The sequence below is a fragment of the Polypterus senegalus genome, chromosome 11 (assembly GCF_016835505.1).
Source record: "Polypterus senegalus isolate Bchr_013 chromosome 11, ASM1683550v1, whole genome shotgun sequence".
Classification (NCBI taxonomy): domain Eukaryota; kingdom Metazoa; phylum Chordata; class Cladistia; order Polypteriformes; family Polypteridae; genus Polypterus; species Polypterus senegalus.
In genome coordinates this window covers 86,100,417-86,113,467 of record NC_053164.1, presented here as the reverse complement: position 1 = coordinate 86,113,467, position 13,051 = coordinate 86,100,417, and positions in this window count along the sequence as shown.

Below are 13,051 nucleotides of genomic sequence, written 5' to 3'. Positions count from 1 at the left end.
AGCAAAGACAACTGAATGATTTGATTTGTTATTGCACGTAAGAGCGAGTCAACCGTTTTAACAAACAGCGTATTGCACTGATCTGAAATAGCTGTGTGTGTATATATGTAGATATGTATGTATATGTATATATATATGTTTATATATGTGTGTGTGTATGTATGTATATGTATATATATATATGTTTATGTGTGTGTGTAAATATATATATATATATATATATATATATATATATATATATATATATGACAACAACACTCATCACTCACAACAGTGACAAAACAATTACATTGACAATCAGGTTACGTTATTTTCAAAATGTTTCCTTTTCTTTTCATTGCTTCTTTAACACACTACTTCTCGCTGCTGGTATTTTGCTAGTCTATACTAATAAAAGGCAAAGCCCTCACTGACTGACTGACTGACTGACTTACTGACTCATCACTAATTCTCCAACTTCCCGTGTGGGTGGAAGGCTGAAATTTGGCAGGCTCATTCCTTACAGCTTACTTACAAAAGTTGGGCAGGTTTCATTTCGAAATTCTATGCCTAATGGTCATAACTGGAAGGTATTTTTCTCCATTAACTGTAATGGAGTTGAGCTGCAATGACGTGGGGGGCGGAGTTTCGTGTGACATCATCACGCCTCCCACGTAATCACGTGAACTGACTGTCAACGCAGTGTGTAGAAAACCAGGAAGACCTCCAAAAAGCGCTTAAGAAAACATGCATTATATAATTGAGAAGGCAGCGAAAAACAATAAGAAGTGAGCGAGTGACATATACTACCATATTCATGAGTGTTGCCAGCTCGGAAAGAAAGCAAGGTGTAAACCTAAACTTTAAATTAAGTTCATAGACAGGCTACCGCTGGCGTTTCACATACACACAGGTAATGCGGGATACAAGTTTAATGAGAGGGCGAGGATATAAGCGAGTTTTGATCACTTTGTAACTAAGTTAAAATTGTAGGTGAAGGGGTGTGCTTATGCAAATTCGAGACTGTGTTTGTGGGGATTGACAGTTAAAGGCGGGTGGGGAGTCACGTCATCATCTCCCTCCCACCTCATTTTGCTCTGAGCTGAGCTCCGCGGCTAATGCTGTCTTCCGAAGCAACTTCCTCAGACTGCCACCAAATACTCACAGAAAAATCCACAAGTTAATACACACGCTGTCTCTATAGAGTTTCTACACACTGAATCCTCCAGGCACTACTTACAAAAGGTCACATTGACAATCGTGTTAAGTTATTTTTAAAATCTTTCCTTTTCTTAGCACAAGCACAGCCGAGAAGCTTCGATGCATGTGCTCCATAACGCGTGTAAAAAATAATGCATTTAATCACACTTTGCATTACAAGCAAAGGGGGCTTTTGTCAATGCATGATTTCCTGGTACACGGATTACATTGATCAGCGCATCGATTCATTTTACCCTCGCACCACCTTAGTTTGAGAAGAAGTATGAAAAATATGAGGTTAACACAGAAAAACAGATCACCAATTCAAGCTTTATGAATAATCGATTCGCCATCAATAATTGTTTTGGTAAAGCCATCCTCCTTCCATTTTATAATTTTTCCGCCACTAGCCATGATTAAATGAACGGTAAATAAAGTAAGAGCAAAGCGAGGGTGACTTATTTAGGCAGGCATATATATGACAGCAACACTCATGACAATGTCAATCATATTACGTTATTATTAAAATGTTTCCTTTTCTTTTTCTTTACTTCTTTAACACACTACTTCTCCGCTGCGGTAGCGGGTATTTTGCTATATATATAATATATGAATGACCTTCAAAGAGCGCTGAGACTTTTGATATCATGAACGTGTCTGCAAACTGGAGTCTCCTGCCCAGCAAAAGTCGAGCAGCCAGCGCGTGCATAGCTGTGCCGTCCTTTGAGGCGCTGACTGCGCTTCTGCCTTAAGTCAAAGTGAGCACTTTTAATTTTTTCATCCTCCCCCTGCGCTATAGCCCAGACAAGTGCAAACACAGGACCCCTTTTCTACACCACGGAAAAATAATATTAAGGCGATTCACAATCGAGGCGAGGCACAAATTTGAACGTTCACATAGAAAATGTAATTTCAATGTACCTGTACTTCTTAAAACGTTAATGTTTTACTGTTTAATAACTTATAGACTATAATTTATTATTTTTCCCTTGCACTCAGTGACCAAACCTATACACACACATATAGACACATACAAACATACACACACATACATACACACATATATATAATTTGTGTGTGTGTATGTATGTATGTGTGTGAATATATGATGTAGATAGGTATGTATGTATATATATATATATGTGTATATGTAGATATGTATATAGATATGTAGATATGAAGATATGTATATATATATATATCTATATATCTATATCTATATATATACTGTATATGTCTATATATATATATGTATGTATGTATGTATGTATGTATGTATGTATGTATGTATGTATGTATGTGTATATATATATGTGTGTGTGTGTGTATATATATGACAGCTGCAATCCAAGCTGTGAGAAAACAGTAAAAAGGAGGCGTGTCAGGCGTCGTGGTACATTTTCTGATGCAGCTGCGAAAACAACTTCGTGACGCTGCCAAATACACAAAACAATTACTTTGACAATCATGTTACATTATTTTTAAAATGTTTCCTTTTCTTTTCATAACTTCTTTAACAGATGACATCGCTGTGAAGCGGGTATTTTGCTATATATATATATATATATATCACAGCGACACTCTTAACAGTGACAAAACAATTACATTGACAATCATGTTACGTTATTTTCAAAATGTTTCCTTTTCTTTCTCTTTTCTTCTTTAACACACTACTTCTCCGCTGCAAGCGGGTATATATATATATATATAGATAGATAGAGATATATATATATAGATAGATATGAGAACAACATATATATATATAGATACATAGATATATATATATATATAGATAGATAGATAGATAGATAGATATGAGAACAACACTCATATCAATGACAAAACAATTACATTAACAATCATGTTACGTTATTTTTAAAATTTTTCCTTTTCGTTTCATAACTTCTTTAACACACTACTTCTCTACTGCGAAGCACGGGTATTCTGCTAGTTTATGAATATAGTGGAGGAGAGGGTGCTTGGTGCACTTTATTATAATAATAAAAATAATTATTATTGCACTTTTACCTGGTGTTTAGCGTGGTACCTGAGGGTTCAAGGTAGCGCTAGCGCCCCCTACTGCTACTATATATATATATAAACTGCTCAAAAAAATTAAAGGAACACTTTGAAAACACACCAGATCTCGATGGGAAAAAAACATCATGCTGGATATCTATCCTGATTTGCACTAGGTAATCTGTTAGGAACAAAAGGATGCCACATTGTTTGATGGAAATTAAATTTATCAACCTACAGAGGGCTGAATTCAAAGAAACCCTGAAAAGTAACGTGAAAAAATGATGTGGCAGGGTAGTCCATTTTGCCAAAATTTCATTACAGCAACTCCAAATTGTACTCAGTAGTTTGTATGGCCCCCACGTGCTTGTATGCATGCCTGACAACATCGGGGCATGCTCCTAATGAGATGACGGATGGTGTCCTGGGGGATTTCCTCCCACATCTGGACCAAGGCATCACTGAGCTCCTGGACAGTCTGAGATGCAACCTGGCGGCGTCAGATGGACTGAAACATAATGTCCCAGAGGTGTTTAGGTCAGGCAAGTGTTGGGGCCAGTCAATGGTATCAATTACTTCATCCTCCAGGAACTGCCTGAATACTCTCGCCACATGAGGTCGGGCATTGTCATGTACCAGGAGGAACCCAGGACCCACTGCACCGACATAGGGTCTGACAGTGGGTCCAAGGATTTCATCCTGATATGTAATGGCAGTCCAGCTGCCATAGCTTTGCTTGTAGAGGTTTATGCGTCCCTCCATGGATATGCCTCCCCAGACCATCACTGACCCACCACCAAACCGGTCATGCTGAAAAATGTTACAGGCAGCATATCGTTCTGCACGGCTAATCAAGACCCTTTGTCTGTCACATGTGCTCAGGGTGAACCTACTCTCACCTGTGAAAAGCACAGGGTGCCAGTGGTGGACCAGCCAATTCTGGTATTGTATGGCTAATGCAACCAGTGGCCTGCTGGAGGTCATTTTATACAGCTTTGGCAGTGCTCATCCTTTTCCTCCTTGCCCAAAGGAGCAGATACCAGAACAGGGGGTGGATTAAGGACCTTTGCCCAGCTCTCCTAGACCAACTGCCTGTCTCCTTGAATCTCCTCGATGCTGTTGAGCTGGGAGACACAGCAAACATTCTGGCAATGGCACGTATTGATGTGCCATTCCAGAGAAGTTGGACTACCTGTGCAACCTCTGTAGGGTCCAGGTATCACCTTGTGCTACCAGTAGTGACACTGACCGTAGCCAAATGCAAAACTAGTGAAAAAACAGAAAAGATGAGAAGAGAAAAATGTCAGTGGCCTCCATCTGTTAAATCATTCCTGTTTTGGGGGTCATCTCATTGTTGCCCCTCTAGTGCACCTGTTGTTAATTTCATTAAAACCAAAGCAGCTGAAACTGATTAACAACCCCCTCTGCTATTTAACTGACCAGATCAATAGCCAAAAAGTTTCATTGATTTGATGCTATACTACGATTAAAAAGTGTTAATTTAATTTTTTTGAGCAGTATATATATATATATATATATATATGTTTTTTTTCTGTAGGAAATAAGCAGATGCTATATGCATTGTATATTTAACAGTTTGCTGGCTGTGCTATACTTCTTTTGTATTCCTCCCACTGTGCTGCTCTTCACATGTTATTTCCAGGCAAAATTCTAGTTCCTGCAAAAATGTCCATTCATGACATAATTACTTTGCAAAGTAATAAAATGATATTGCTCTCGAGTGAGCCCCGAGGATGTGAACACAATGAAGTAGCCGAGGCTTTGCTAAGGTAGATGGATTTTCACAGGTGACCCTGCTAACCCACTCAACAACGTGGCAAAATAGGTTTTAATGAGAACCAAGCTGTGACTGCCTACCCAGGCAAAAGTTCAGGTAAGCTGCTTCATGAAGCTTTCTGGTTCATTAGAGCAGACTACTGCAAAAGTAAAAACGGGAAAAATCAAATACGAGTATTTCTGCACAGTCTGCCCTTATGCGTATACAGCATATTCTGTGTAAAGCAAATGTCAAATGCGTAATTAGTGGTCAGTTTTTGAGGGGAGAAAATTTCAAACATAACATAATGGATTGATCTTACTAAGTATCATTCTGTTGTATCAAATCTGATGAATACACAGAAAGCTTGTGACTGGTGATACATACAAACCTATTTAGAGGAAAAATACAAGCCAAGTCTACAATTCTTTAAAGTTAAAGTATCATTCATGAAGATCTCACTATTTAATTATGAAGAACGGTTTTTGTCTCTGCAAAATCATTCTAAAATTTCTCATAACTTGGCATCAGAAATAGGAATTCCATATTGTATACACTGAAGAAAACTATCCAGCACTTATTCTGATGTCAGTTGATGTATAGTATTTTATTTTTCCCTGACATTCTATAAAATTAGAAATCACATAATAAACATGCTGTCCATCAATATGTTTTATGTATAAATGTGTCATTTTGCTTGATTTTAAAACTAATAGTCATTTAATTTTTCTAGCACTTTTCTCAAGAAGACCCCCCAGGTTAAAATGTTAACTTGTGTTCACTGCAGCATTCTTATTTTTCATTTAACTGATGATTCATTGCTTTAAAGTGCATATGTCAACTGTAATCCTCATAATTACATTTTTAGTTATGTCACTCATGCAAGCTGACTTCATTCACCTGACCTTCTTAGGAGATCCTATTCTCTTAAAGTGTATCTTTTAAATAAGTGTAATATACAGTAGTGCCAGCACATAGAGGCTAAATCGTTGAAATTTTGTATCTTGCAAATATGATTGATGTAGTAGCCAATGTTAGAAAATGTGTATATTGTTGTCTCTTCTATAATTGTAAAAGCTAAACAAAATGAGTAGATCATTACAGGAAACATTTGTTGTGGGTAATCCATATGAAATCTAGTTTTCAGTCATTCTTTCTTCTAAAAGGGAATATAGTACATGCTCTTCAAAAAATCAGTTAGTGTTATAGGGTGGACATGTTCTGACCAACACAAAGACAATCAACACTTTTATTTGTGTTGGATTTCAGCATATAGGAAGTGCATATTATTCATGAAGTCAGTAAAAAAAACCTACAAATACATCGAGAAAATGCAATGAAGTTCCTGGAATTTTTTTGCAATTTTTTACAAAACAAGAACATTAGACTCCTTGTGTTTGTACTAAGGTGTATGTTCATTGTTTTCAAGAAGAGATGAAATTATTCAGTTTTTACAATGGTGCTATAGAACACATACCAAAGTGACGATTTGGTTTACACTTTATCTCTGACAATTAGTGACACAACATTCCAGTGTCTGGAATGCCCCTTACTTTCGTGTTAACATACCACATGGACCCAGGACTGTACTTCCAAACATTACAACTCATAATTGTAAATGTTATAATCCCAGGAAGATTGAAGGAGACAGTGAGATATAGAATAGTCAAAGTCAAAGGAGCAGGTAGCAGTTACACTGGGAGACAGGAGAACATCAACTTCCTCTAACTCAAAGTGGAATACCAAAAAGCAGGAAGAGCAGAGACAAGGTCAGGGGCAGGCAAAGGAGCCAGAATACCAGAGAGTAATCGTGCTGTAATGTGTTAGGAGTTTGTGACAGTGTGGGATTGTATTAATAAAAACAGTGAGGCAGTGCAGACTCCGTGAGCGTAGATGTGTGAATGGAAAGCAGTGCAGCCATGAACAACTTAATGAGTAAATGTGCAGATTGTACTTAATACACATGAGTGTGGTTAGCGCAGCTGCCCCTCACTGGAGCACCATTGGTCATTTGGTGCACCTGCACTCGCTGGGAATAAAAACGGTCTGAGGACAGGAGAGAAGGAGAGAGCAAAAAGGAATTTGATCGGAGTGGAGGTTAAATGAAGGAAATGGAAACATGAGAAAATGTCAGGATTGAGGGTGAGTTGGGAGCAGAAGGAAAGGAGGCAAGGTGGTTACGTGGCTTCGCAATGGAGGAAGAGGAACCATACTCTATGGGTGGGTCGCTCCTATTGATCAGGAGTAGGACAGACCAAGTGCTCCAGAGGTCCTGCCAAACTAAAGTGACCAACTAAGGTGGCTGGGACAAGAGCCAGAGAATTCTCTGCACTAGCCAGCATCTCCATCTGCTTAGAAGACCCGATGGGTGATTACAGGGTTCAAGATCTGGAGGAAGAAAAACACAGCTGATCATGACAGCATTTTAATTCTTGACTTTAACAAATTCATGGTTTAATTTATTCATGGGTTTTAACCACCACAAGGGCACCATTTTTATCTTGGATTATTTGTTCAAGAAGAAATGCATTTTCTTGGGCACTGTTTTGATTGTTTCAGGAATATATTGTACAATACACATTTGCACCCAATCTTGCCTGGTTGTATCTTCATTGAGTTAGTCCATACTTGGTTTCATGTCTTTCAGAGTCCCGGGAATAGGAAGATGACAGGCTGTGGGCAGCTTGGGGTAGCACTGTAATCAAAATGTACTGATCTACTAAAGCCCAACACATAGAAAAGAAATTAGATGTCAAAGAAGAGAAAGCAAAATGTTCTTTCACTACCTAGATTTGTTTCCACAACTAATAAAAGTTGTAAGTTCGTTTTTGTTTTGAAATTGAATCCAATACACAGATATCCAAGTTAACACACTGTTCATTTATATGTGATCATGGCCCCAACCACGAAAAACAGATGTAAAAATTGTCGCAGAATGAGGTCACCATAATAGCAATAAAAATAAACAAGTGCAAGAAATGTGCAAAATAGAATAATTAATCAATGGCCAAATATGTGACCTGATTCTGTCCTCTTACTAACATGAACATAACTAAGTCCAAATGTGGTGTCAAACTTGTGAGGCAGAATAAAACAAGCTTGAATGTGGTAACAAAGAGCAGACAGGAATAGACTGACAGAACAGTAATAATTAAGCACCAATAGAAAAAGATAAGATGAGAACAAAGTGCTTGCAGAAAATAGCAATGCAGCTTGAAAACAGGAGAGAAACAGGCTTTTGTTCCTGTGAGGAATCAGAACATTGCTGAGGCAGAAGGCAGCATTTGGCAAGATTATCGGGGTGCTACAGGAAAAATCAAGTTTTCCTTCAAATGCATAGTGAACAAGGCAAAGATAAAGCCAGACAAAGCAATAAGCTAATTCAGTCTGAGGAACTATCAGCCAGCCACTGCCTTCTTGCTGGATATAGTTTTACTCTCATTAACATTTTCATTGTTTACGCTATGTGCACAAGTGATTAAAAAGTCAAATAAAATGCTATATTCTAAAACATGGTTGAATATATACCAAAGGCCATTATGCTGTGTGTTTGTAGTGTGTCCAGTACTTGTTGCCACTGCATCAGAAGGACAAAGCAGCACTTGAAGTGGTGCGGAAAAAAACAATCAAGTGACTCAAAATTACAGGGCATGTCTTACTCAGGCAGGCTAAGAGAAGCATGCCTTCTTAATTCTAGGCAGATTCTAATCCAGGACTTTAAATTCTCAAAGCCATTGATAAATCAATTAATGAGAATTAAATAAAATAAAACAACAGATGATGTACAGTACCAAGTCACACACTGTACAGTACTTGATATGGAAAGCTTAACAGCAGTCGAAAAGTTTCTGGAGGAAGTCATGGCACAACATTAATGTCTAACCAAGTTAGCTTGATGAACTGAATGACCTGAAACTAGAAGTGTCAGTGTTGCAGTTTTACATTATGTGAAAATAAACTCCAATCACGGCTCTGTGCAAAAAGAAGCCTCATTAACTAATATTGCATTGTTTAATTTGAGTTCTCTTAATGGCAAAGTATTGGTGCTGTCAGAATTCATGATTGACACCAAACTTGATATTCTGTGTTTAACGGAGACATGGCAAAAACCAAACAAATTTAGGTCTCTCACAGAGGTGACACCTCCTGGATTCACTTTCCACACAGAGCCTCGCAGCTCAAAACAAGGCGGTGGACTTGCTGTAATTGTCAAAGTGGATTTACACATTAAAAGAATCCCAATTGATTGTCCACTGTCTTTTGAGTACCTGGCTCTTAAACTAATAACGGTCCCGTCTCACTTATTGTTCTTTATTGTCCTCCAAAATACAATGAATCCTTCTTATCTGATCTGACTGAACTTTTAACCCACTTAAGTACCTACTCCCAGAGAGTTATCCTTCTTGGTGATTTCAACATCCATATTGACATTACTACATCTAAACTGAGAAATTAATTCCTATCCTTACTGGACTGTTTTGACTTGACACAACATGTTGATTTTCCCACCCACTCTGGTGGTCATATATTGGATCTGATCTGCACTTCTGGACTATCTGTTGCCAACATTTACAGCACTGATTTGGGTCTCTCTGACCATAAAGCAGTATTTTTCACTGTCTCACTATCTCTCCCTCCTCTTACCTGTAAACGACAAATTTCTTACAGAAACCTTAAAAATATCTGTCCTTCTATCTTTTCTGGATCCATTTCTGATCTTTTACTGTCTTCACCTATTCCATCAACACTAGATAGTCTTGTTGACCACTATAACTCAGCCCTTCATTCAGCATTAGATAAAACAGCTCCTTTAAAACATAAGGAGGTTTCCTTTAAGCGTTCAGCTCCTTGGTATAATTCAGAATTGCGATCTATGAAAGCAGCTGGCCGACGCCTTGAGAGAATGTCACGTAAGACTGGCCTCACCGTGCACATTCAAGCTTTTTCTGAGCACCAAAGAGCTTACAGAGAAGCACTAACTGCTGCCAAGAACGCCCATTATGGCAGAATAATAGAAAGTGGCCATGATAACCCAAGGATTTTGTTTTCTATAGTTAATAAACTACTTCAACCTGCCTCTGGCCCAACTACCTCTTCTACTGAAGTCTGTGAGGAATTCCTCCACATTTTTCCGTAACAAAATTAAAGATCTAAATAATTCAACTAACATAAATACATCATCTGTTTATATCTTTCCCTGTTTTCCCACTCCATCCAGCTCCTTCTCTAAGTTCTCACCAGTCACATCTGCTTTGTTAATAACCTGCTTTGTAAGATGAGGCCGACTACTTGTGTACTGGACCCCATCCCCAGCACACTACTTAAATCCTGCCTTCATGCCATAATCCCGACTGTTACAACAATAATAAACTCATCCCTTGACACTGGCTCTGTGCCACTCACTTTTAAAATCGCTTCTGTAACCCCAATGTTAAAAAAGTCTGGTCTTGATGCTGACAATCTTAACAATTTTCGGCCTATTTCCCACATACCTTTTCTGTCAAAAGTTCTTGAGTGTGTTGTAGCCTCCCAACTCACCAATTACTTAACCACTAATAATTTGATGGAACCCTTTCAGTCTGGTTTTAGGGCAGCACAGCTGTGAAACTGCTCTGCTATGGGTAACCAATGATTTGCTTATGGCAGCAGACTCTGGACAAACCAGCATATTAATTCTGTTAGACCTCAGTGCAGCATTTGACACTGTCAGACATGACATTCTACTATCCAGAATGGAGAACATGCTGGGTATCTCTGGCACTGCCCTCCATTGGTTCAAGTCCAATCTGACAAGAGTTTGTTAGTCTTGGCAACAGCAGATCCAGCTCAGCACCAGTCACACAAGGAGTTCCTCAGGGCTCTGTCCTCTGTCCTCTGCTTTCTGTATTTATATGCTTCCCCTTGGCCATATTATTCATAGCTTTGGACTGGGCTATCATTTTATGCAGATGATACTCAACTCTACTTCAATGTTAAAAGTGGAACTTCATCAGAGCTTTCTCAGCTCACAACCTGCCTCAGTGAAATTAAAACCTGGATGGAGCAGAATTTAAAATTAAATTGCAACAAAACTGAACTCCTGCAAATTGGGACTAAAGTGCAACTTAATAAAATGAGCTCCTTCCCAGTCCATCTTGGTGGTGATCTCATCAGACCTGCCTCTACTGCAAAGAATCTTGGTGTCATTTTGATTCCTCCCTTTCTTATTCTGCCCACATAAATCACATTAAGAAACTTTCTTACTTTCACCTCTGTAACATATCCCATGTTCACTTCTTCCTCTCCTTTTCTAATGCTAAGAAACTTGTCCATGCTTTTATCACATCCCACATTGATTATTGTAATTCCCTACTGGCAGGTGCCCCTTCTAATCTTATATCACAGCTCCAGCTTATTCAAAACCCGGCTGCAAAAGTCCTTACTCAGACCAGCAGCAGCGAGCACATCACAACCATCCTGCTCCATTTTCACTGGCTCCCTGTGTCTTACAGAATCGAATATAAAATCCTACTAATAACCTACAAAGCCTTAAATAACCTCGTGCCAAACTACATCAGTGACCTTCTCCATCACTATGTGCCTGTCTGCCCACTAAGGTCTTCTGATTCTGGCAATCTTATTGTGCCCCACACTAAACTACAGTCCATGGGTGACAGGGCCTTCAGCTGTATAGTGCCCAGACTCTGGAATGACCTACCGAAATTAATCAGATCAGCTGACTCCATGAATTCTTTTAAAAAACAACTCAAAACTCATCTGTTCAGGGAGGGTTTAAGCTCTACTTGACTTTACTACCCTTCTCTCAGTTTACCTCTATGTCAAGATGCTCATGTAACCTGTATGTGTGTGTGCTAGACCATCAATTACATGTATATTGTCTGTTAGGCTTTTTCTCTGAATTTGCTCTCTTAATCTTCTTTATTTATTTATCTGGTTTATACAATGCTATATACCGTATACCCTGCCGTTCTTTCTTAAACTTAAGGCACTATATAAATAAAATGTATTATTATTATTATTATTATTATTATTATTATTATTATCTCCTCTCATTTGGTAAACTTACCATGTTGCATAGTCTTTTGAAGCAATGTACATGGGAGGAAATGCTGTGACTGGTGCTGACAATACTGAGAACTTGAGTATTATTAAACATCTACGTTAGTTACTTCTGCGGGTTATTAGTTCTGATTCAAGGATTACCATACAACAAAGATCAGTATACTGTATATACTCGCATATAAGTCAGGTCTTGAAACCCAAAAAATAGATCATAAAATCAGACGCCGACTTATACACACGTTCAAAAAGACGACACTTAATTTTTATTTTTACATCTTCTTTCCTCCTCCAATCTCTCATCAGTTTCTCAGATGCATGGAATTTTTCTTGCAGCAGCGCAATTACCAATTTCTTATTGCTACTTCAACGACATTTAATTTAAAACCAGTTTCATATTTTCTTCTGATTAAACGCTCCATCGTAGGTAAAGGGTGCTCTTACGATAAAGGCGTATGAGGGTGTGAGATACAAAAAACACAATTCAGTGCAAACCTTGATTCGGAATAGTTTGTGTATTATCATGTGGTAACATAGGCACAATACATAGAAAAAAAAGGCAGTGTGCTCTGTGGTTACTCTTTCATGTAGGCGTTATATCATAATCTCTTGTACCAATAGTGTGGGTTTTCCGCATTCAACTCATACAACTGACATTATAAAATACCAGAAACTATATGGCAAAATCAAGTCCTGATTTATCTGCGGGAGAACTTATCCACGAGTATATACGGTATTTGTTTTGTGTAAAATTTGTTTCATATTACAAATTGTTCAGAAAACGTATTTTCTTATTCAAACTTAAATTCAGCTTAGAAGAAGGTACAGCTAAACTGCAAGCTGCTTGAATCATTGAAAAGTCTTGTATAACATCCTGGAAACTAGATCTCCTTGTCTGCCTTGTCAATCAGTAAAGGCTATGACTAAATCCAATATTTAATTTAGTATTATGTACTTATGTTGTCTTGTTTGTCTTTCATCAGATCTTTTCTATTTAGACACTAGTTACTATTTTTA